Source organism: Pseudonaja textilis, chromosome 2 (assembly GCF_049901715.1).
Source record: "Pseudonaja textilis isolate UNSWEBS1 chromosome 2, rPseTex1.2, whole genome shotgun sequence".
NCBI classification, from domain to species: domain Eukaryota; kingdom Metazoa; phylum Chordata; class Lepidosauria; order Squamata; family Elapidae; genus Pseudonaja; species Pseudonaja textilis.
The window spans coordinates 183,668,176-183,690,264 of record NC_141991.1 but is presented as its reverse complement, the minus strand read 5'-3'; the positions used below and the strand labels follow the sequence as shown (position 1 = coordinate 183,690,264).

At 39.4% G+C, this 22,089-nt stretch overlaps 1 protein-coding gene across 4 annotated transcripts in view; it reads left to right on the top strand.

Moving 5' to 3' along the window:
• Positions 1 to 22,089, top strand: part of SH3GL2 (SH3 domain containing GRB2 like 2, endophilin A1) — a 93,946-nt gene that overhangs the window by 14,644 nt on the left and 57,213 nt on the right. The gene's annotated exons all lie outside the window — the stretch shown is intronic.

Here is a 22,089-nt window from a genome sequence, read left to right as displayed (position 1 = left end):
GACAGATGTGCAGTTATTCCTTTTTCATATTTGGGATTTACATTACCGTGTTGCCTTTAGAGTTGGCAGCCGTTATCTATGCAGCATTTCCCCTTGTATTTACTTGGTCCTAAATATTATGGCTCTGAGAATTTGTTTTTCCTCTCTTGATAAGCTGTTTGCTTTTTCCTCTGCTGTTTGGGGCAACTTCCCCCAACACCAGCCTCCCCACCATGTGTCTGGAGACAGGCTCTGGATACTGGGATCCAATTAAAACTTCCCTGTGGGCCTCCCACATTCCCTGGTTTTTTTTTGTTTTTTTTTTTGTAAACCTGTAGAGTTAACAAGCAGTAGAGTGATACTGCACACTCTGCTCCCACAGCTCAGAGTATGATTATTTATTGAGTGCTTCCAGCCTGCATGATGAATATATTATTCTCCAACAAAGAAGGCAACCTAATTTAAAATGGATAGTTGACAATGATATTGAATTTCTTAAATGGCAGGTTGGCATACCAGCAGTTGCCTCTCATTAAAAACATCAGGCTGTGGGAGAACATTGAGATAAAACTACCACCGTGTGAATTTTTTCTGACATTTTCTTGCCATGCTACCATTTACAGTTATCCTACCATTCTGTTGTAATTCAGGTGCATTCAACTTTTGTGGCTGTTTTCAAAATATATGGGTACAGTACATTTGCTATTATTTAAGGAGAAAAATACATTGCAAATATCGTGACAGTGATTGCAAATTGGGACACTGGAAGCAGTCTATTCTGAATAGTAAATAAACATAAATAGATCTATTAGATATAAGGCAACTATTGCAAGGCACTAGTCAGTTCACATTTAATGACACATTCGATGAAGTAAGTGCAACTAAGCCATTCTAAATCAAATCCTACAGACCCAATTTTATTGGGTGTAATATTTTACAATGAAGAGGACTTATTCCAGAAGCAGAATTAACTTTTTCAGCTGAGTTGGACTACTGGGAATCATAATGCAATAGTTTTAAGAGTCAGCATGTCAATTTTTTGCAATTTTGAATTATTTTTTGCAATAATTCAAAATTCTATCCCGCTCTCTATTCTAACTTTTCAATCTAATTTATGAATGTTTCCCAAATCCCAGCATGATGTATATCTGTCTCATTATTACCACCCCGTTGCTTTCGCTTTTGTTCTATATTTAGAACTGAAGCAACATTAATAAATAGGAAGTTACTCTAAGCAGACACGAAACTGCTTCCATACTGGTTTCAGCCTTTAAAAATCAATTTCCAATCAAGATATGGAGCAGCTGCTTTTGAGATTACAAAAGGTTATTTAACATTAAACAAAACCTACTGAGATTAATAAATAATCAGAAACTGAAAATCAAGAATCAACTGGTTAAGTACCCAGAAGTCATCCGAAGGACATTTGTTGTAGTATCCAGGAACACTGGGAAAGGAGCTGTGAGAATATATGCAGTCCTCAACTTATGACCACAATTGCAGCCGGAATTTCTGTTGCTAAGGAAAGCAGCTAAATAATTTTACGAGTTCTTTGCCACAGTTGTTAATCAAATCATCACAGTTGTTAAGTGAATCACAATCATTCCGTGAATCTGACTTCCCCTATTGACTTTGCTTGTGGGAAGCCAGCTGGGAAGGTGCAAATGCGGTCACATTACCTGGGAAGCCATTGTAAATATATGCTGGTTGTGAAATGCCCAGTTTTTGATCATGTGACTGTAGAGATGCTGCAACAGTCAAAAGTGTAAGGATTAGTTGTAAGCAACTTTTTTCAGTGCCATTGTAGCTTCAGACAGTTGTTAAATGAATGGTTATAAGTCAAGGACTTACCTAGAAGAAAAGCAAATAAAGTAGGGAACATTGAGAGGAGAGAAGTAGATTAAAAATATCCAGGAATAAAACCAAAAGTACAGGGCTATAATAATGAGGAAAAAAAATGCATCATATTGGGAGGCTTTCATAGGCCGGATTGAAAAACTAGAAGATGGGAAGGTCATTCCAGTTAAGCAATCTGGCTGCTAAATAATTAAGAAGTACATGGAACCAGTCTTGAGAATACAGTAGATTTTTGAAGGGCGAGAAATTGTGGATCCATTCAATATGACTCTTTTTGATTAAGGGAAACAGCTTGCAGCAGTTTTGAAGAAATTGAATGTAACTATTTAAAATCTTTAGTTTTAAAACGGAAAGCTTTTGGGAGTGTGTATCATCAATGCTGCATAAGAGAAACTGCGTTAATAACTGCAGTAAAGAATAGAATAGAATACCTTTATTGTCATTGCATTCAAAATACAATGAAATTTGAAAGCTACTCCAGCACAGTGCCCCAAACACATCACAATCACACTACACAGTATTTAAAAATTAAAATAAAGTAATAATAATAATTAAAAACCTAGTCTAAAACCTATTTAAAACATAGATTAAGTTAGCTTAAAAATGCCACTTTATACATAGAACTAAATCACAAATGTACTGTTTGATTCAAGACAATTATTGCCTTGGAAAATAAAATGTTTCTCACTCTTATTAGTCCTCATTTTAAGACACCTATAATGTCTCCCTGATGGTAACAATTCAAAATATGAATGACCAGGATGAGAACGGTCTGTGGAGATTTTTAGTGCTCTAGAGAGGAGTCTGGTCTTCACAATCTCTTCCAAAGAAGAAAGAGAGCAACCGATGATTTTTTGTGCTGTGTTTATAACTCATCTTATCCACTACAGAGCATCCAGCATACCACACCGTTACACAAAGCTACCCGAATTCAATACAATAGACTAAGCTAAAACATTTCAAAGGCCGCAGTTTACACAAAACATATAATTGTTAATTGTGCAATTGAGATGGACATCACTAGATGGGCATACCTTCATTATGTGATGACTGCAAAGTTACAAGCTTTCCTCAATGAAATAGACATTTATCCAGGTAAACAATAGAAGTATTAGAGCAGTGTTAGTTTGTCGGGGTGAAGCATTTCATTCTCCATTGCATCTACCACTTCTTATCTTTAGTACAAAGTGTTATGCTACATGCCCACACCTGTTAATCTGAAATGAACCATTTTTAATTTGTTAAACTGAGTCATTTCCTAGCCATAAAAGTCTGTTTTTAAAACTCCAGCTTCCAGAACTGCATGTTATGTCAGCTTGCACCTCCAATAAATGCAACAATAACAAAAAAGCCCTTGAAAACTAACACTTTAAAAATAATGTCTTAATGGAATGGCATGAATACAAAGCCTCACCATGACAGATTTTATGTATTTATGTATTTGTTTATGTTTATTTATTAAATTTGTATAACCACCCATCTCACCAAAAGTGATTCTGGGCAATTTGATAAAAAACACAAATATAAAAACAACAGCCTTAAAAATATATAAAAATCTACATTAAGAAATAAATTATATAACAAACAGAGTAGTACATTTGTTAGTAAAGTATCTTAATAAATCAACTATATTTATAATAGAGAAAGCCCTAGCAGCTGTAATTACAAAGGAATTGATCATAAAATATGCTATTCCAATGTTTAATTTGATATCCATTCTTCTAAAAATATTTGAAAGCGTCTGATCCATAATTTTTGATTGATTGGTTGATCGATTGATTGATTAGGTGCCATCAAATCATTATTAACTCTTAGCGATCACAAAGATAGATTTTCTCTATCGTGATCTGTCCTTCAGCAATTCCAATGCTGTTGCTGCGATTGATTCTATCCATCTTTGCAGCTACTAGAGCTCTTCTTCTTTTTCCTTCCCCCTTCCCCACCATTAAAGCCTTCTCTAGAAAACTGTGCCTTCACATAATGTTTCAAATGTACTGATTCATAATAGTTATTTTTGAACAGGTTGTGTTTTCTAAAGGTCCCAATTCCCACCCACCCACTCATGTAAGACGGGTCCAGCACTACGGTAATTGTGTAGTTCAGTAAATAGGCATATAGAATACTTATCAGTTGTGTGCATTAAGGCTGTACATACACAACCCAGAGTCATATGTGTGAGATGGGTTGCTATTTAAATTTACGCTATTTAGTTTTGGAAGCAGAAGCAAAAAAAAGTGAATCTATGCTATGAGGTTGCAGAATTGTTAGCAGCCTAGACAGTGGTCAGCACCATGGACAGTGGTCGGCATAGATTCCCCCCCCCCCCTTTGGTTCTTGCATTCTAATTAGTCTGTGTAGTTTTCTCGGCAGCATTTTCAGAAGTGATTCTGCCTAAGGCTGAGACAGAAGATTGGACAAAAATTATCTGTTAGTTCTGTTAGTTCTAGTGTCTAAAGCAGAACTAGAACTCAAGCTTCCTATTTCTAGTTCCCAGTGCCTTAACCATTAGACCGAACTGGCTCGAATATGTTAAAAATGGTTACAGAAGATAATGTTTCTCTTACTCTTACTTGCTAATGCAACACAATACGGAATGATGTCTATTGTATACACCTGTTGGTTGGCTGAATGAATAAACAGATGGAATTTGTAACCAAAGCAAGGGCTGCATGTTATGATTAATGAGATAGTTTCTGTTGCTTGTTACACTAAAAGCATAAATTAAGGAAGTCACATATGCAGATTTAAAATGCATCTGGGAAATGCTTGCATTCTTCAAACTATGTGCCTACTGTATTTATATCCAAAATGTTGTTTCTGCAACAGCACCTACTTAGCAGCTCATATATCCAAAGGCAACTTATAAAGCTTCAAAAGAACACAAGTAGTTAAATATGCTTAAATGATGCTAAACCTTTCCCTGCTGTTTTATATTTAGTTTTGAATGTATGCCTTAATATGACTTAGCCGTTTTATCAACTTGTCTTCTTTTCTCTCAAAATCTTCCTAAAATCTTAAAGATACCTTTGAGTATTCCTCTTCAAATGTATATGTTTCAGCATACAGAATTGGAGTACTATGGGCTTGTCTCTCAACCAATTTCTTCAACTTGATACTATGTGACATGTTGGACTTCATTTCCTATAACCTCTAGGTAGCTAACATAGGAAGATAGTTTTATCTTAAAGCCTTTGGTTCTCTTTATTTATAATATGAAGAGGTAGGGATATATCAGGAATAGTCAACCTTTTTATACCTACCGCCCACTTTTGTATCTCTGTTAGTAGTAAAATCTTCTCTAACCGCCCACCGGTTCCATAGTAATGGTGATTTATAAAGTAGGGGACAAAAACCCTACTGCCCACCATGAAATCTAGAACGCCCACTAATGATCGGTAGGGACCAGATTGACTACCACTGGGATATATGGTCCCAAATGGAAGCTATTAATTAATCTTAAATTGCATGATAATTCCACACACACACACACACACACACACACACACACACACACACCGGCTATTCAAGTGACAGCAAAGACCATTCTTCCCATTCCACCTCTGGATTTTGTGTTTGACAATTACTAGTAATAATTCTATTTCCTCCAGCAATTGTAGTTTTCAGTTGATTTTACTTTCTATTTCCTCTGTCTAACAAAATAATTATGTACTTCTCTGCAGGGGAATTAAACAAGATTAATCTTCCGCCTTGGAGTCAGAGAAAATATATCAAATGAGTGTATGTGACAAGTTTGGGATGTGTATCTCTACAGTCAATTACAAGACTGAAGTGACACATCACAGCAGTGTTAATTAATTAAGTTGTGCCCAAATACAAAGGAAGGCTGTTGCTCATCCTTAATCCTTCAGGGATACATAAAAGTTGAAATTATCCAGATGAATATGAACCAAAAAATTGACTGTATACAGCCTTATCATGGGCTATGTTTGATAAATCCAGAAAGTCTAATCAGAAAGTCTAATTAAGTAAGTGAAGTGGGACTGTTCCAACAAAAGTTTTAACATTCTCTTTTAATTGGAGAACTAGGCACAAATGTTGCACAAAACAAATGGTGCATAAATATAAATCCTCCAAAATCAGATCTTTTGGGGAGTTTCCCCCAGTTCTCCAAAGGAGATTTTTTTTTAGCAAAGGGGAAAGCAAAGTTCTTTTAACATCCTGTGGAAGCTCTAAGCAACACTAAGAGAATCTTCCCTTCCTTTTGCCCCCTACTCTTCTTGTGAGGGATGGGATGTTGGGATAAAAGACAACTACAGATCACCCAATCAGTTCAGCAAATGAAACTTGACAGTAGGTCCTCCATGTCCCACTGATCCTCTACATCAGTGCATTTTTGTACATTCAGTTAATTTCTGATGCAGATTCCTGAAATGCTGAACTCTGATGTGCATCTGGGGCTTCAGAAATTTGTGTCTGATGGTGATAGGCAGGAGTGTACCTCTGTTCAACCCCGAGTCCAGGACAGATTTTTGTTTCTCCTACCACTAAATCCTCTCTTTGACATGATAATTTTAATCAATTTTTAAATTTCATCATTGACTTTCATGGAATTCAATTGTAAGTTTACTTGCAAAGATAATGGGTGTTAATATCACCAAGGCTTTACATATTTCATATTAGTAACACTATTTATTTATTTGTGTGTGTGTGTTTGTATGTATATATAAGCAGTATCATTGTTTAGGGATGAGTGTGGTGTGTGTGTGTGTGTGTGTGTGTGAAAGTGTGTAAAAGAGTTCATTCTCTAATTGGGAAGCATGAAATGCATCAGTTTTTTGAAACAGCCATGCACAATATTGTCCAGACCACATTTGGCCTTTTAACAGTGTATCAGAGGCTGCCCGCTAAGAAGTTTGGGGGGTGGGAAACAGGACAATATTAAATAAGAACCTCTCCAATTTACATTTAAACTGAATGAAATAGATAAGAAGATTACTCTCCACGCATGAATTGAATAATTTAACATTTTTTAGCATTTAATCTCTAGTTAGCACGTTAGATCCTTTAAGATGTGCCACATGCTTCTGAGGATTTCTCTTGAGATGGAGGAAATATGTGGGTCTGCAGAAGGTAACAACTATTCCGTATTTATGATGATGATTCTTGGCTTAAAAAAAACTGTATAAGTATTAAAATGCATTTACATTAAGGAAGAAATGAATTTTTAGATAGTCATACCCTAATCACTTCTATGGTAAGAATGGATTATTGCAATGTGTTTTATGTGGGGTTCGCCTTGAAAATTCTCAGAAGCTATAGTTGGTCCAGAATGCAGTGGTGCAAGTAGTAATGGACATGCCACAATATGCCCTGTCCTGTGCAGCTTACTTTTGCAAGCTGCACTGGTTCCCAGTTGGTTTTTTTGTGCAATTTAAGATGCAGGTTAACCATTTTAAAGCCCTTTTTGGTAAAATCTGGCAGGGTGGGTGTATTTTCAGATTCAACTCAGTTAAACAGTGTCATCTAGTAGGACTTGGCAATGTGCCTTCTTTATACTGATGCTTGCTCTCTGGATTCATATCCCTTTTCAGACTTATGTTCTGCTGATGTTCCAGAAGGCACTGATAACTTGGTTATTTTCTCTGACCAAAAAGTAGGATGCTTCTGCAAGATTTAGGTTAGCTTGTTATGGTTTCTTTTTTTGGTTACTCTTTGTTTTTTCACTTTGTTCTTCAGGCTTTTAATGGTGTAAACTAAGCACTCAGAAGATCACTGAGAGGTCAAACGGTCAAGGGTGCAATTCCTGAACTCTGAATTGAACTTCACTATAGCTAGAAATTCTACAGAATTTTGAAAAATAATGGTTTTATTTCAAAGGAAAGGCATTTCCTATTTAATTCTTAAGGCACACATATTTCATGAAACTCCCTTTAAGTTGTTTTTAATATTTTAAAATATTAAAGATATTGAATAATATTAAAATGTTGAACATTTTAAATTAAAAGAAAGTTGATTCCATTTGTTTATGATGATGTCTCTAAAGAGTTCTTACTCTAGTTCTGAAGTTCTTACTGCAATATAGACTTCAGTTGGGCTGCCTTGTGACAAGACAGGACTAGAAGCAAACACTAAGCCCTCCCTTCTGCCTGTCCTTGTATGAATAATTAAAATAACCCAACATATCACAGGCTATAAATAAAACAACAATATTGTATGTGATCTGTTGGACACAAGAAAATAGGTCATTAAAATAAGCTATTCTCACTCTTGGAGGAAAAAATATTCTGGTATCCCTTTGGCTAAGTAATTTGAGTGTGAATATTATAGGTGAGTAGGATGTTGTAAAATGCTGACGTTTGCCATTTTGTTATCATTTGCCCTTTTAAAACTTTCTAGTGAAAAAGAAGGCAGTCACTTCCTTCAGGGAGTAAGAACACTGGATTCTATTGATAGACAGAACACAGCTACAGACATTATATAGAGTATATTGGCCAATCACTACCAATGATGACTGGGAGACTTCTGTTTTCATTTTTGAAAAATTGATGTGCTGAAAAATCTACTTTCTCCAGCATGCCTTTGGGATAACCCACACATATGAGTTGAATCTGCCTTTCTGCCCAGAGACTGAGTAATCAATCTTTGCCACATCTCTTCCTTTTTTTTTTTTTTTAATAAAGCTTTATTTGGGTTTTCACACATACAAAATACAAGTAAAACATCTTTTTTGAAAATAGCATGGTCCCGGGTTGAACTTCTTTATACAGACACAAAACTCAATTTCATGCTCCTTTTTGTATTCTATTCCATATCTTATACTATTTTACATTTTCTATATAGTTTCTCCCCTCTTTTAATTTTCTCAATTTTATTTTGATTATCTCATCTCAATTCAGATCATTATATTTATACTTTTGTCTGTTCTGTTTCAATTTCATATTATCTTTTCTCATTAAACAAATTTTCTCCTGTAGTTACTAATTGGCGTATGACACCTTTATATCTTTTAATTACATCCATTCAACTCTTATTTAAACTTCAGTATATACCTTAATATAATACATAATACATAACTTCCAACCGAATCCTGCTTGGTACATTCTTATAGTACATACTATATTCTTTTTTTTTTTAAAAGGAAGATTGTAAATATATGTAATTATAAACCCTCATTCCATTCCAGTTCAGTTCTATCATTAATAATCATTAAAATCTTAACATCTTTAACACTTCTTTTCAATTAAATATCATACTTCCTTAAAAACACATATAATCTCCATAATTAATTTTTCCCTTATTTCTCTTCACATATGTTTTATAAATCATTAAATATACCTTTCGTTACATTTATTTATTGACAAGCATTCCACTTAATTACGATAGCTATTTTATCAGACATTTTAACCATACATTGTTTCCTATTTTCTTAAATTATTTCTGTTTCTAATATAACCATACTATCTTATGTACCTTTGCAGAATCCCTTTTTTCCATTAAGTTTTCACCCATTATCTCTAAATAGGCCCTATTTCTCTATATTTTGCTTCTGTCCTTTATAACTTCTTTTCCTTTCTTTCTTCCCTCTCATCTTCTCCCTCCCCTTTTTGCCCCCTTGTCTCTCTAGTTCTAATTCTCTCTTCTGCATTTCCCTCTTCTGTTGCTTTCTGATTTTATACTTATTTTTCACTCTATTTTTTTTTTTTGGAGTTGTTTTTCCCAATCTTAAACTTTCCATTCTCTTTCCCCCCTTTCCTTTTTTCCCCCCATCTAAGATTACTTGTTCATTAAAGATGGCTCCTTCTTTGTTGTAATCTTCTTGTTCTGCAGGCATTTCTTCTTGTTTCTCATAATTCCAAATCTCCATTTCTAAAAACTGAAATACGAAGCCAAAAGAACCTCTCCCTTCTTGTGCATCTTCTTTGTACTTTTTAAGTTCCATTTTCAGTTCTTCTAAAAGTGGAGCCATTTTAAAGTTTTAAACAACCATCCGATTGATTTTAGTCATTCAAAACAATAACCAAGAATCCAGAAATCATCAAGTAATCCAGATAGTCCCGAGTTATATCTTCTTATTTTTTTTCCGACTTTCTCTTCCTGGGGTTTTTGTCGCAATATTTCAGTTAGAATGTATCTTTTGGAAGTCTTGTTGAGATTTTGCTGTAAGTTCTTTTTAAATTCCAGGCAGTCTCCTCCCTTCCAGATCCTGCCCTTTTATTCTTTTTCTCTCCTTTCTTGTTTTCAAAAGCTTTTATTTATCCAGAAATCTTTATTATCCCTTTGACTTTTTATTTTCAGCATTAAATGCCTATTGATGTCAAAGTGGATTTTTTTCCAATTTCTTGCTTAAGTCTCTTATAGGAAAAGGAGAAAACCAAATCTTTTCTCATTTCTCTCTCATTCGCAGCTTAAAAATATTCTTAGGGAACAATGTTATTGTTTTTTAACAGTTTCAATTCCAGAGTACCTTATTTGTTTGTTTTGCTGTGTGACCCGGTCAACCAAAACTTTCTCTTCTTATCTTCCTCCTGCACATTCTTTTCCGGTCGAGTCCTTCTTTGTGGTGGCCATTTCTGACCACCACTGCAACCACCTTTGGGAAAGGGAGTAATGGCCAGCTGGGGAGGAGAGATGCAGCTCTCCTCAACCCTGCAGGCAGTCTCCCCCCTCTTCACCACCTCTACGGGGTGGCTTAGCCCCAAAGCCAGCCGGCTCGGGGTGCTCCAGCGGCGAGCATGGATCGAAGCCTCGCAGAGACGAGATTTCGGTCTGTCGCTGAAGAAGCTCAAACCGGAAGCCTGCCACACCTCTTCCTATTGGGGCAGGAAGCCCCCTAGCCTCAATCACAACTCAGTCTTGGCTCTATAGAGACATGGCAAAGGCTGGCTCTAACAATTTAAGCAGAAAGCAGCAGTTTAAAGTGTGGATACTCCCAAAGGTTTGCAAAAACTTCCTCAAAGTATCCAAATCATGGTTAACAGTCAGCAGTTGGAACTTCTACCTGCTCCATTTTTTGCACACACACACCCCGAACTACCAATTGAAGGCCTAACAGCCCAGGCAGTCAAGGGGGAGCCCCAAAACGATCCCCTACTCCTGGGGGGGGGGCGGCAGTGGAGCTGCGATTGCCCCCAACTCTCCAGGTTGGGAATCGTTAGTGCAAGTCTCTTAAATAGCGCCCACTGACGGCCAAAATTAAAGTAGTATAAGATTAATTCATATCTTACAAGCTAAGCAAATCTCAAAAGATACCATGATGTTTGGGGCATTTATCTATTTATTCATTTAATATTGCACAGAATTGTATTGTTCTATCTACACTCTTGTAAGGCTATTGCTATATGTTAAAAGACACACTTTGCTGATATTTATTTCTATTTTTATATTCCATTAAGATCCCAAAATTCCCAGATTTCTGTTTTACTCTCTAAGTAAAGACTGGGCTAATGTTACTGCTCCAATGTCTACCCCATATGCTTTACTCTTTTATTATGAAAAATATCTATCCACTCGATTTTGCCCAGGGTAAGCACTGAATCCAGTCTCTGACAGTGTTGATTAAAATGAGAGTGGGAAACTGGCGCCACTGCTACTCATAGTTTTGATTTTTCAAACCTTTTAAACTAACATCAACCCTAAAGCAGACTTAATCAAAATACCTTCAACAGCAGGACAACTATCAGAGCAGGCATTTCTGAGCTAAAGGGACAACTGGATATTTTGACATGCTCTCACACTCTTATCATAGTTTCGTGCATTTGATTTTGGTTTTATACTAAGTGTGAAGAACTGGAAGCTGAGGTTGAATTCATTTTCTGTACAAAGGATGATTCCAAATGCATGTTGTGCTGACGTTGTCCAGTGGGGAGCATGGAATGGTGCACATGTTCTCAGCACTTTTGTTGTGTTTATTTTTTCTCCTCTTTATTGTCTTGGGATGGATTATAGTGGCTGCAATCTGAATTATGCTGAGATAGAAGGGAAAGGAGTCTTGGAAGGAATAATTTTGTTTTCTTAACGTCTCCCCCACCAACCATCATTTTATTGTCCTCATTTAATTGTATTAAACAGAGCCCTGGGGGAGAGACTTAACGAAGCTTTTACCTACCTGGCAGACTCTAGGTGATTCTGACTATAGTTTCTACCCATCAATGTCAGCGTGGAATTGCTGTCTAAAACATCTGGAAATACCCCAGATCGAAGCTGCTTACTTTATATACTGATTAATTCGGGGTTGGGGGCTCACAAATTATCTGTATGTCTGATTTGTACCAAAGAGAAGTGTTTATGCATATTCACTATGGTTTTTATCAAGTATTAAGTATATAATGTTAATAGCAAAAGCTATTAACTGATTCCCAGTGCACCTATTATTAATTTTAGGGTTAAATCAGTTAAATCAGTTTTTGAAATAGCATGCCTATAAAGGGTTTTTTTAAAAAAAAATTAAACCTGTTTTCCAATTTTCTTAGAGCAAAGTAAAAGAGTTCCCCAAATGTTTGGTTCTGGACTGTAGTGTAACCTTCTTGCACGAACATACTCAACAACACACTTCTTGTTTTTCCATGTTTTCTTTTCTTTTAATGCTACCTTTCTTCATCCTCATTATTCTTAACAAGACAAACAACTTCTTGACTTGAAGGTATAACACTTTTGAGTGCATTTCTGAAGTTAGCTACATGTCATATAAAAATAATCATGACCTAGATCTTTTGAAAGCCTTCACATCCTGTGCTGCATATTCCAATGCCAATTCAAATAGCAACACCTCTAATGGCATACGGGCAAAATCTTTTGGCTCTAAATTCTCCTTTCCAGTACAGGTAGTCCTCGACTTACAACCACAATGGAGCCTAAAATTTCTGTTGCTAAATGAGACATTTATTAAGTGACTTTTGTCCCATTTTACAACATTTCTTGCTCCAGTTGTTAAGTGAATCACTTGTAGTTGTTAAATTAGTAACACAGCTGTTAAGTGAATCTGGCTTCCTCATCGGCTTTGCTTGTCAAAAGGGGATCACATGACCCCAGGATATTTCAGCCGACATAAATATGAGTCATTTGCCAATAACATGATTTCATTTGGAGGGGGAAGGAGGATATACTACTCCAAACAGATCCTGTGTGTAATCTTGGGGTTTTCCTGGACTCACAACTCCTGCTCAAAGAGCAGGTGGCAGTCGTGGCCAGGAGGGCCTTTGCGCAACTGCAGGTTGTGTACCAGTTACGCCCTTTCCTGGACCAATGGTCCCTACTCACAGTCACTCATGCCCTGGTCACTTCCTGTCTTGATTATTGCAATGCACTCTACATATGGCTGCCCTTGAACATCCAGAAGCTCCAGTTAGTGCAAAATGCAGCAGCCCACATAGTTTTGTGCCAACCCCGGTGTGCACATGTTTCACCTCTCCTGCGGGAGCTGCATTGGTTGCCGATTTGCTTCCAGGTGCAATTCAAGATGCTGGTTGTCACCTTTAAAACCCTTCATGACTTGGGTCTGGGTTATCTGAGGGAACGTCTCTTGCCAGTCACTTCTACCCAACTTATCAGAGCAGGGAGGCAGGGAATGCTGTGCGTCCCATCCCTGAGGGAGATACACCAGGTGGGACCCAGAAGAAGGGCCTTCTCCATGGTGGCTCCCTCTCTCTGGAACATCATTCCTCCCCGAGATTAGAATGGCCCTCTCTCTAATACTCTTCTGAAAGACACTGAAGACCTGATTCTGCCAGTGTACCTGGGGAACCCAGAGCGGGATGGAGCCCATCAAATGGCTCGCATGATCTGCTGTCATTGGGGTGAGGGATGGGAATTGAGGGGTGATTTTTTTATTTTTTTTCCCCCTGATTTCGTTCTGTTGTACTCTATTAATTTATTTGATTCTTCTTGTTAGTTTTTATTGTATGTTCTTTCTCCCATGAGAAATCATCTGTTCAGAGCATCCAGAAGTGGGAGGTGCTTCAGTCTCTTCTGGAAAGGCTGGGCTTAAAATTCTGGGACGCTCCTCCTCCTCCACGGGACACCTCCTCAGTGTCTCCCAGTTTTAGCTCAGCCTTTGTGGTAAGAGGTTGTGCACTCCCTGACTGGAATGGTTTCTGATTCAGCTAGTCAAGATTCAGGTTTGTTCTTGGGTTAATTCGGCTTGCAAATTTTTCCCCCTATTACTCTGGCGATTTCAAGGCTTGTGACTCTATTAGGTTATCCCCCTGATCAGTTGAGAGCAGCTCTTTGTGACTGGCGGAGCCTGCCACTTTGCAGGCAGTCTCAGACAGCCGCTTCAGGCAATTAGCCTATCTAATTCCCCGATACTCTTATCTTTGTTATCTTGCCGGAACGCTCACAGCCGCGGCCCACTTCTCCTTACAGGATCATTTGTCTGACATTTTGGAGAGCCAGCAGCAGCGGCTCGTTAAACTGCTCAGGCATTTAATATCAGAGATTCTGTCTTCCCACCTTTTAAATGGCTGGCTTCAAGTTCGCGCCTAAATATTACAGGCGCCATTCCCCGCTGGTTTCCCTTCTTGGGGAAGTACTTTCCCACTCCACTTTCCTGGGATTATTTCTCTCTTAGCCTGCTGGCATTGGATAAGCAGGCTAGTCCTTAAACAGGAATTATTATTTTTTTCCCTCTCGCAATTGCTTTTGGAGCGTTACATTGGAGTGAAGCCTCAAGTGCCATTTCAAACAGCAGGATGTGTTTGATAGGAAAGGATCCATCCAGGATCTGTGTAGCTGGTTTCCCTTGTTGGGGACCCTTAGATACTGTTTCCCATATATACGGGCTTACATATAGATATAGGCATATGTATATATGTGTGTGTTTGTATATAGAGATATATATAGAGACTTACACTCCTGGAGAAGCACCATACTTTCAACCACAGGGGTAGGCACCACCCTTAAGTAGTAGTAGTAGTAGTAGTAGTAGTAATAATAATAATAATAATAATAATAATAATAAAAATAAAAATAATATTTTTTAAAAAAAATTAAAGTTAGAGACACGAGATTAAGTCCTCTACAATGGAAGGTGACAACGTCTTCTGCTCCAAGACAAATAAGTCCTGAGATAAGTCAGTGGGCCCCAAAAAGGCCTCTAAGGCAGCAGATAAGGATGCCCGTAGACGGCACCAAGCCTTGGAAAGGCAGTGGCAGAAACGGGCCAGGGAAGCGGACAAGATGGCTGTGACACAACAATCGGATCAGGGCCCAAGTACATTGTTGGGGCCCTTGGACTTATCCACCCAGCCCAAACAAGCTATTTCTGGACAGCCTCCCATAGGCATATCTCCTCCAATGAGCACTGCCCGGCAAATCCCAGAGGCAACTTTCACCCCTACGGCTGCTGGTTTAAGACAGGAGGAGGGATTACCTGAGACTATTCCCATCGAAGTGAGGCAATGGATGGAGATGGCCATACAAAAGGGCATTGCAGCTCGAGTTCAGCAATCCATCTGGACCAGACACTTTTCGGCTACTTTGGAAGCGGGATCCCTGTCTGCTCGATCCTTTGTGCATATGGGACATCAGCAAACTCAGGTATTCCCCATTATCCCTGACATACCAGTCCAGGGTCTTCGGGAGGAGGTGGAATTAGATGACCAGGATCTTCTCATGGAGGTGGGGTCGATCCATCAAATGGACTTGGGGTTGTCAGAGGCTGACCCACTAGAATGAGGAATGTCAGATGACGAAGGCCTCATTCCGGACCAACTTACCTTTTCTGGCCTTTTTCGTCCACACCTCTTTAAATCTTTACTGTTCAAAGCAAAGAACACTGCTAAACTAGGCACATCAAACCCTCATCCATTGTCAACAGGGTCTCAGGACAAATCCGAGGATCTAATATTCTCACAACTGGCTAATGAGGCAGAAACTATTCCTGTCCCTCGTATGTTTGCTGAATTAGTACAAAATCAATGGGCATCAGCAGCATCCTACCCAGCCCCAACAGGGTACGATAAATGATATTATAATTTGGCACCAGAGTTTTCAAATTTTCTCAAAATGCCGGAGGTGGATGAGCCCATTGTGGCACTGGCCTCTTCTTCAACCTTTCCCAACAAGGCCGAGGAAGCCCTGAGACCAGAGGAAAAGAGAGCAGAGTTGGCACTCCGTAGGGTGCATGTTTCTGACGCCTGGGCCATTCGGGCAGCTACAGCTGCGTCCTTTTTCACACGGTCCTCCCTCCGATGGCTCTTCCACTTGAGGGATATATTGCCAGCGTCAAATGTCAGAGCCCACCAGGACATTGCTAAGATTATTGCAGCAGCAGAATTCTCCGCCGACACCACACTTAATGCAGTCAAATTCTCATCTAGAGCCATAGCATCTCACGTATCAGCACAGAGACTGCTATGGCTCAGACATTGGCAGGTGGATACCAAGCATAAATGCAAGTTGGCATCAGCCTCAATATCGGGGGATAAATTATTTGGCAGTGTCTTGGAGCCCCTGCTTATTGAGAATAGGAACAAGAAAAAAGTGCTTCCTCCTCTTTTTCGGAGGTCTGAAAACAGAACACCCCAGTCATTTCAAAGGGGTTCCTTTTGGCCCTACTATCAAGGCCCATATGTTCCCAGATCGCAAAGAACATCAGGCTACAGGCCCAGTTTTAGACAGGATAGGTTGGAATCTTCCGACAGATCAGCAGGGAGGCCAAAACAGAAGAAACCCTAGAGGTACCGGAGGCCAATTTTTTCGTCGCCCCAAGTGTTTGACAGCAGCTCCCATTGGAGGGTGGCTAAAATTGTTTGCTGATCAATGGGACAGCTCCATCTCTGATGCTTGGGTCAGGGACTCTGTTAGGTTTGGTTTGGCGCTAGAGTTTCAATTCTCCCCTCCGAACTTTTTCGTTAGGAGCCCTAGGTCCACGGACCCTATTAAGAGAGCGTTGATGCAGGAGGCTATCAATCATCTTCTGCATATTCGGGCCATTAGAGAGGTCCCATCTGAACAATGGGGTGAAGGCTGTTACTCTCTATTGTTTGTGGTCCCAAAGAGTTCGGGGGACTGGAGGGCAATTCTGGACCTCAAACGTCTGAACAGATCATTGGTTTATCGAAAATTCAAAATGACTACTCTCCAGTCCATTCTGCTTAGCATCAGAGAGAATGATGTCCTGACCTCTATAGATCTGACAGAGGCTTATCTACATGTACCAATTAGACCTGCTCACTACAAATATCTTAGATTTTGCTATTGTGATCGGCACTATGAATATATCGCCCTACCATTAGGTCTGGCTTCGGCCCGTAGGACTTTTACCAAGGTCCTGGTGGCTTTGGCTGCCTCCCTCAGGGTCAAATCTGTTTGTTTACAATGTTATCTGGATGATATTTTAATTTTGTCATCTTCCAGACATCAAGCAAATTTGGATTCCAAGATTACTCTGGAGACCCTTCAAGGTCACAGCTTTTCCATAAATTGGGATAAAAGCCATTTGATCCCTTCAACTAGGTTAGTTCATTTAGGGGCAGTGATAGATACCGTGGAGGGCAAGGTTTTTCTCTCTCGGGACAGGTTGAATAGTATCCAGTCTTTGACCAGACAGATCAGAGCCTTAAAGAGGGTTTCCCTGGCAGTTCTGTCTCAACTGTTAGGGAAACTGATTTCTTGTATTTCCGTTGTACCTTGGGCTCGATTCCATTCTAGAGATCTGCAATGGTTCCTGCTACCTTTCCAGCGATCCGGAAGAGCCACTTCCAACGTCCGGATAAAGGTACCGCACAATGTTCTCCGATCGCTCCGCTGGTGGTCAGAAAACACAATAAACAAGGGGTGTCCTTTCGAGAAACCTTGCAGGGCAACAATCACAACCAATGCCAGCCTGGTAGGATGGGGAGCTCACTTCCAATCCCACACTGCACAGGGAATTTGGACTATTTCCAAACAATCACAAAGCATCAACCTATTGGAGCTAGGAGCAGTTCATCTGGCGTTACGCAGTTTTCTTCCCCTTTTCCAATCAGGCCACATTCTGGTCTTGACAGACAATATCACAACCAAGGCCCATGTAAACAGACAGGGTGGTACCCACTCCAAACTTCTGATGCTGGAGACGGCCAGGTTGTTCAAGTGGGCCGAGGCCAATCTGTTGTCGCTCAAGGCAGAGCACATAGTAGGGGCTTTAAACACACAAGCGGACTGGCTCAGCAGGGCCTCAATAGATCAGGCAGAGTGGCGCCTACACCCATCTCTCTTCCAGGAAGCAGTGCGTAGGTTTGGGCAACCGGTGATTGATCTATTTGTCTCTCTCCTCAACGCCCAATTGCCCCGGTATATTTCAAGGTACCCAACTCAGGGGGCGGAGGCCGTCAACGCTCTGTGATGTCAGTGGCCTCCCAGACTTCTATATGCGTTTCCTCCACTCCCTGTAATACCCAGGTTGATCCAGAAGTTATTGGAGGAACGAGCGGAACTGATATTGGTCGCCCCTTACTGGCCCAGGCAAACGTGGTTCGTGGACTTACAGGACCTCTCGAGAGAACAACCTTGGAAAATTCCACCATTGAGGGTTTTCCTCTCACAAGGGCCGGTTCTTCACCCGGACCCACAATGGCTCAGCCGTATGGATAATTGGGGTGGGGGGAATCATCCATTCTCTCCTCCCACTGAAAGCATTACAGTTAATCCTCAATTTATGACCAGAATTTTTGTTGCTAAGCGAGGCTGTTTCTAAATGAGTTGAGCCCAATTTTATGACCTTTTTGCCACAGTTGTTAAACTAATCACCGCAGTTGTTAAGCAAATCAAATCCAACCTCCCCCATTGACTTTGCTTGTTGAAAACCACCTGGGAACATCAAAAATAGCAATTACAAGGGATGCTGCAAACATTGTAAATGTAAAAGCGTCCAAATTTTCATTATGCAACTGTGGCAAATGTGCCTATTATAAATGCAAGAGCTGGTCATAAGCCCCTTTTTCAGTTCTGTTGTAACTTTGAAAAATCACTAAACGGACAGTTGTGGGTCAAGGACTATACCTGTATTTGGTTTCTAATATTAGTGTGAATGCCTTGTGTCAAAATTGTATCATTACCAAGTCATGTAAATGAGATACTTTCTATATTTAGGATGCAGAGGTCACAAATGGTGTCTACAATGTAGGGACAGAAGTTTTGTATTGGCTTTTTGATTTTCTGCTGTTGTAAGGAAATAGCATTATCCTCCCAATAACTAAGGCAATTTAACTCTCAGGTATCACAACCTTTCATGTTTTATCACTGGTCTGAAATTAGAAACATTTTGGTGGTTAGTGAAGGCTATAATTTTGTTCATTTTCCTTTTTTAATCATTCTTTTCTAGAATAGTAAGCCAAAATAGTTCCATCTGAAACTTTCCCCCTCAATTCTAGTTTTTTAACAATGGTGCAACCTGCATAAAAACATACACCAATGAATCCAATTTTTAATTTTTAAATTCAATAATTAATCCACTTTGTTTAAACAATAATGTATAATGATATCCCTGAGAGCAATCTCCGCATCTCACATACGGCAAATTGATAAAAACTGCCAAATTTTGGGTGACTTAATTTTAGGGGGGGAAATGATTCCACTTTGGGCAAAGAATTTGTAAATATTGGATGTAAAGGACCAGCAACTTGGAAGAAATGGTCTATTTATGTGCTGGCTAGCTTGCCACAGTCATAAGCAGGTTTTTGTGTATTCCTTTCTTTTGATTAAGAAAGTGAAATATAAAATAAAAATCCTGAATACTGTATAGTAACTGGACTTTGGTGGGGGGGAATCAAATAAGCTTCCCAGTGTAATACTGAGGCTTCTCACCCATCAGTTTTCTTCTGTTGTGTTGCTAAGCAACCTTGACTTGGCCCTTTCTGACAATGAACACCAACTGTTGTTTTGCTTGATTCTTCCTGTGTCACCTTTTTAACTGGAGGAATTGGCCTGTGGCATAATGTCAGATGCTCTTTTTCACAAAGCGGGGCTTACCAGAAAACGTAACTCGGTTCTTTGTTAAAATTTTCAGCCTTTTAGTAGACAGTGACTACTTTTTAAAATAGCACTTGGACACACTCTCCCTCTCCCTCTCTTTCTACGAAAGTTAAATTTAGGGCATAAATGTGTAGACAGATGATGTAAGGCTGCTAGCAAGTCTACATAGAGAATGTAGACTTGCTAGTTATACTGGCTGGTTATACTTGCTTGTTCTTTTGAAAGGCCTCTGCGTGCACTCACATTTTAGGTGGCCCAGAACTGTATCCAATTAATTGAACCCATTTTTATCTTTCAAACAGACCCAAATGTGGATTTTTTTACATTCCAGACTGAGAGACACATCATCTGACTATAATCCGTTATCTGTATAGATACTCTGTGGCAAAAGGATAAATGCATGTATAAAATGATCTGAATATATCATCTTAATGAACCTGTTGCTCCAGAGTAGCCTTGAAACTAATAGCCATAAGTTGGTAGCGGTCTTCCTGCAAGCTTAATAGGGCCTCGCTTTTTAAAAAATCTTCCCCAAATCCAAGAAAAAGCAAAAATTGGAGGAACAATCATTTCCCTTTTTATTTCTCCTGTTTTGATTATCTGCCGCTTTCCATAGGTTATGTGCAACCACAAACAACTCAACAGTTGCTCATCCTTGACTATCACATGTCAAGATACTATACTCAGAAATCCTCACTCCTGGCGCCGATTGATGGTGAAGTAGATCTCCCTAAAAGAGTGGGGGTGGCATTGCAGCAGACATTGAATTCTGGCTGGCATAATCTCTCCAGAAAGAGGAAAGATTGCAAAATTGCCCACTTGTACTCTAGAGCAGGGGTCTCCAACCATGGCTACTTTAAGAGTTGTGGACTTCAACTCCCAGAGATCTTCAGTCAGCTGGCTGAAGATCTCTGGGAGTTGAAGTCCACAAGTCTTAAAGTGGCCAAGGTTGGAGACCCCTGCTCTAGACAGCTGTTTCTCATGCATAGATCTTTTGTGATTGACTTGTGAGATTTCAACCAAACTGTTACAGCCTTATTGTAGCCTATGTGGACCTCAGGTGTGTCAAGCTTACCACATACACATACCGTATCCTTATTTTTTCTTTTTTCTTTTGTATTTTTTCTTTTCTTCATTTGCTATTTCCATTCTTACTTTTTATTAGTAGCATTAATTCTTGAGTAAAATTAATCCTTATCTTAATTGTAATGCTTAATAAAATTACTGTAAGAAAAAATACCATATTCAGGGGGATAATGAAAGTGTGTTTTCTGTGAAAATCATCACCAGGATAGCAATTGCTTTTCTTTTTGAAAAATATGGAAAGCCAAGGTTGCAGCTTGCCAGCTATATGACGATGCATCCATCATCTTTATCTTCTATTCTTGAGCTCCAAATCTCACTACTGAAATTTTTTCCATCCAGAATAGAAAGACTGTGTTTGCTTTTTTAACCCTATAGAAGCCTGGAGGGGAAACACCAATGTATACACGTATTTTGTAAGTTGCTTTAAATATAGAAAAGTAAAAGTTTCCCTTGTCCAAGTGATCGTCTCCATTTCTTAGCCAAGGGACCCAGCATTGTCCAAAGACCTTCCTGTGGTCATGCAGCCAACATGACTATAGGCCAAAGCACACGGAATGCTGTTACCTCCCCACTGAAGTGGTACCTGTTTATCTATTCGCATTTGCATGCTTTCGATCTGCTAGATGAGCAAGAGCTGAGGCAAGTAACAAGAGCTCACCCTGTCACGTGATGCTTGGTCTTGAACGCAGCCTGTCAGGTTTCCATTGAGCACTCATGCCTCCCCTTTAAATATAGAAGCAATGTTCAAAGTATTCCAAAACAATTGCAAGCATTTTGAATCTTGAATTAATTTTCCATTGCTATGGATGTGTGCAGAGATGGTATTCAGAAAGTTCTGACCAGTTCTGGAGTGGAAATTTTGAGTAGTTTGGAGAACTGGCAAATACCACCTCTGACTGGCCCCACCCCCATCTCTTCTCTGCCTCCCGAGTCCCAGCTGATTGGCTGGGTCTTCTTTTGTTGCCCTGCACAGATGAACGGAGCTGGAAAGCAGGTTAGCGGGATGGGGAGGGAATGGAGATTTTGCAGTAACCTTCCCCTGCCACGCCCACCAAGTCACATCACACCCATTAGGCCATGCCTACAGAACCAGTAGTAAACATTTTTGAATCCCACCACTGGATGTGTGCATTTAGGGATGTACTTTCTGTTGAAAAAGAAATATGAGAAAGAAAGATGAGAAGTGGAATCATATCTTAGACAAAATAAGATGTTATCTTCTTCTAGATTGGAATCTATGTCCTACTTTACTCT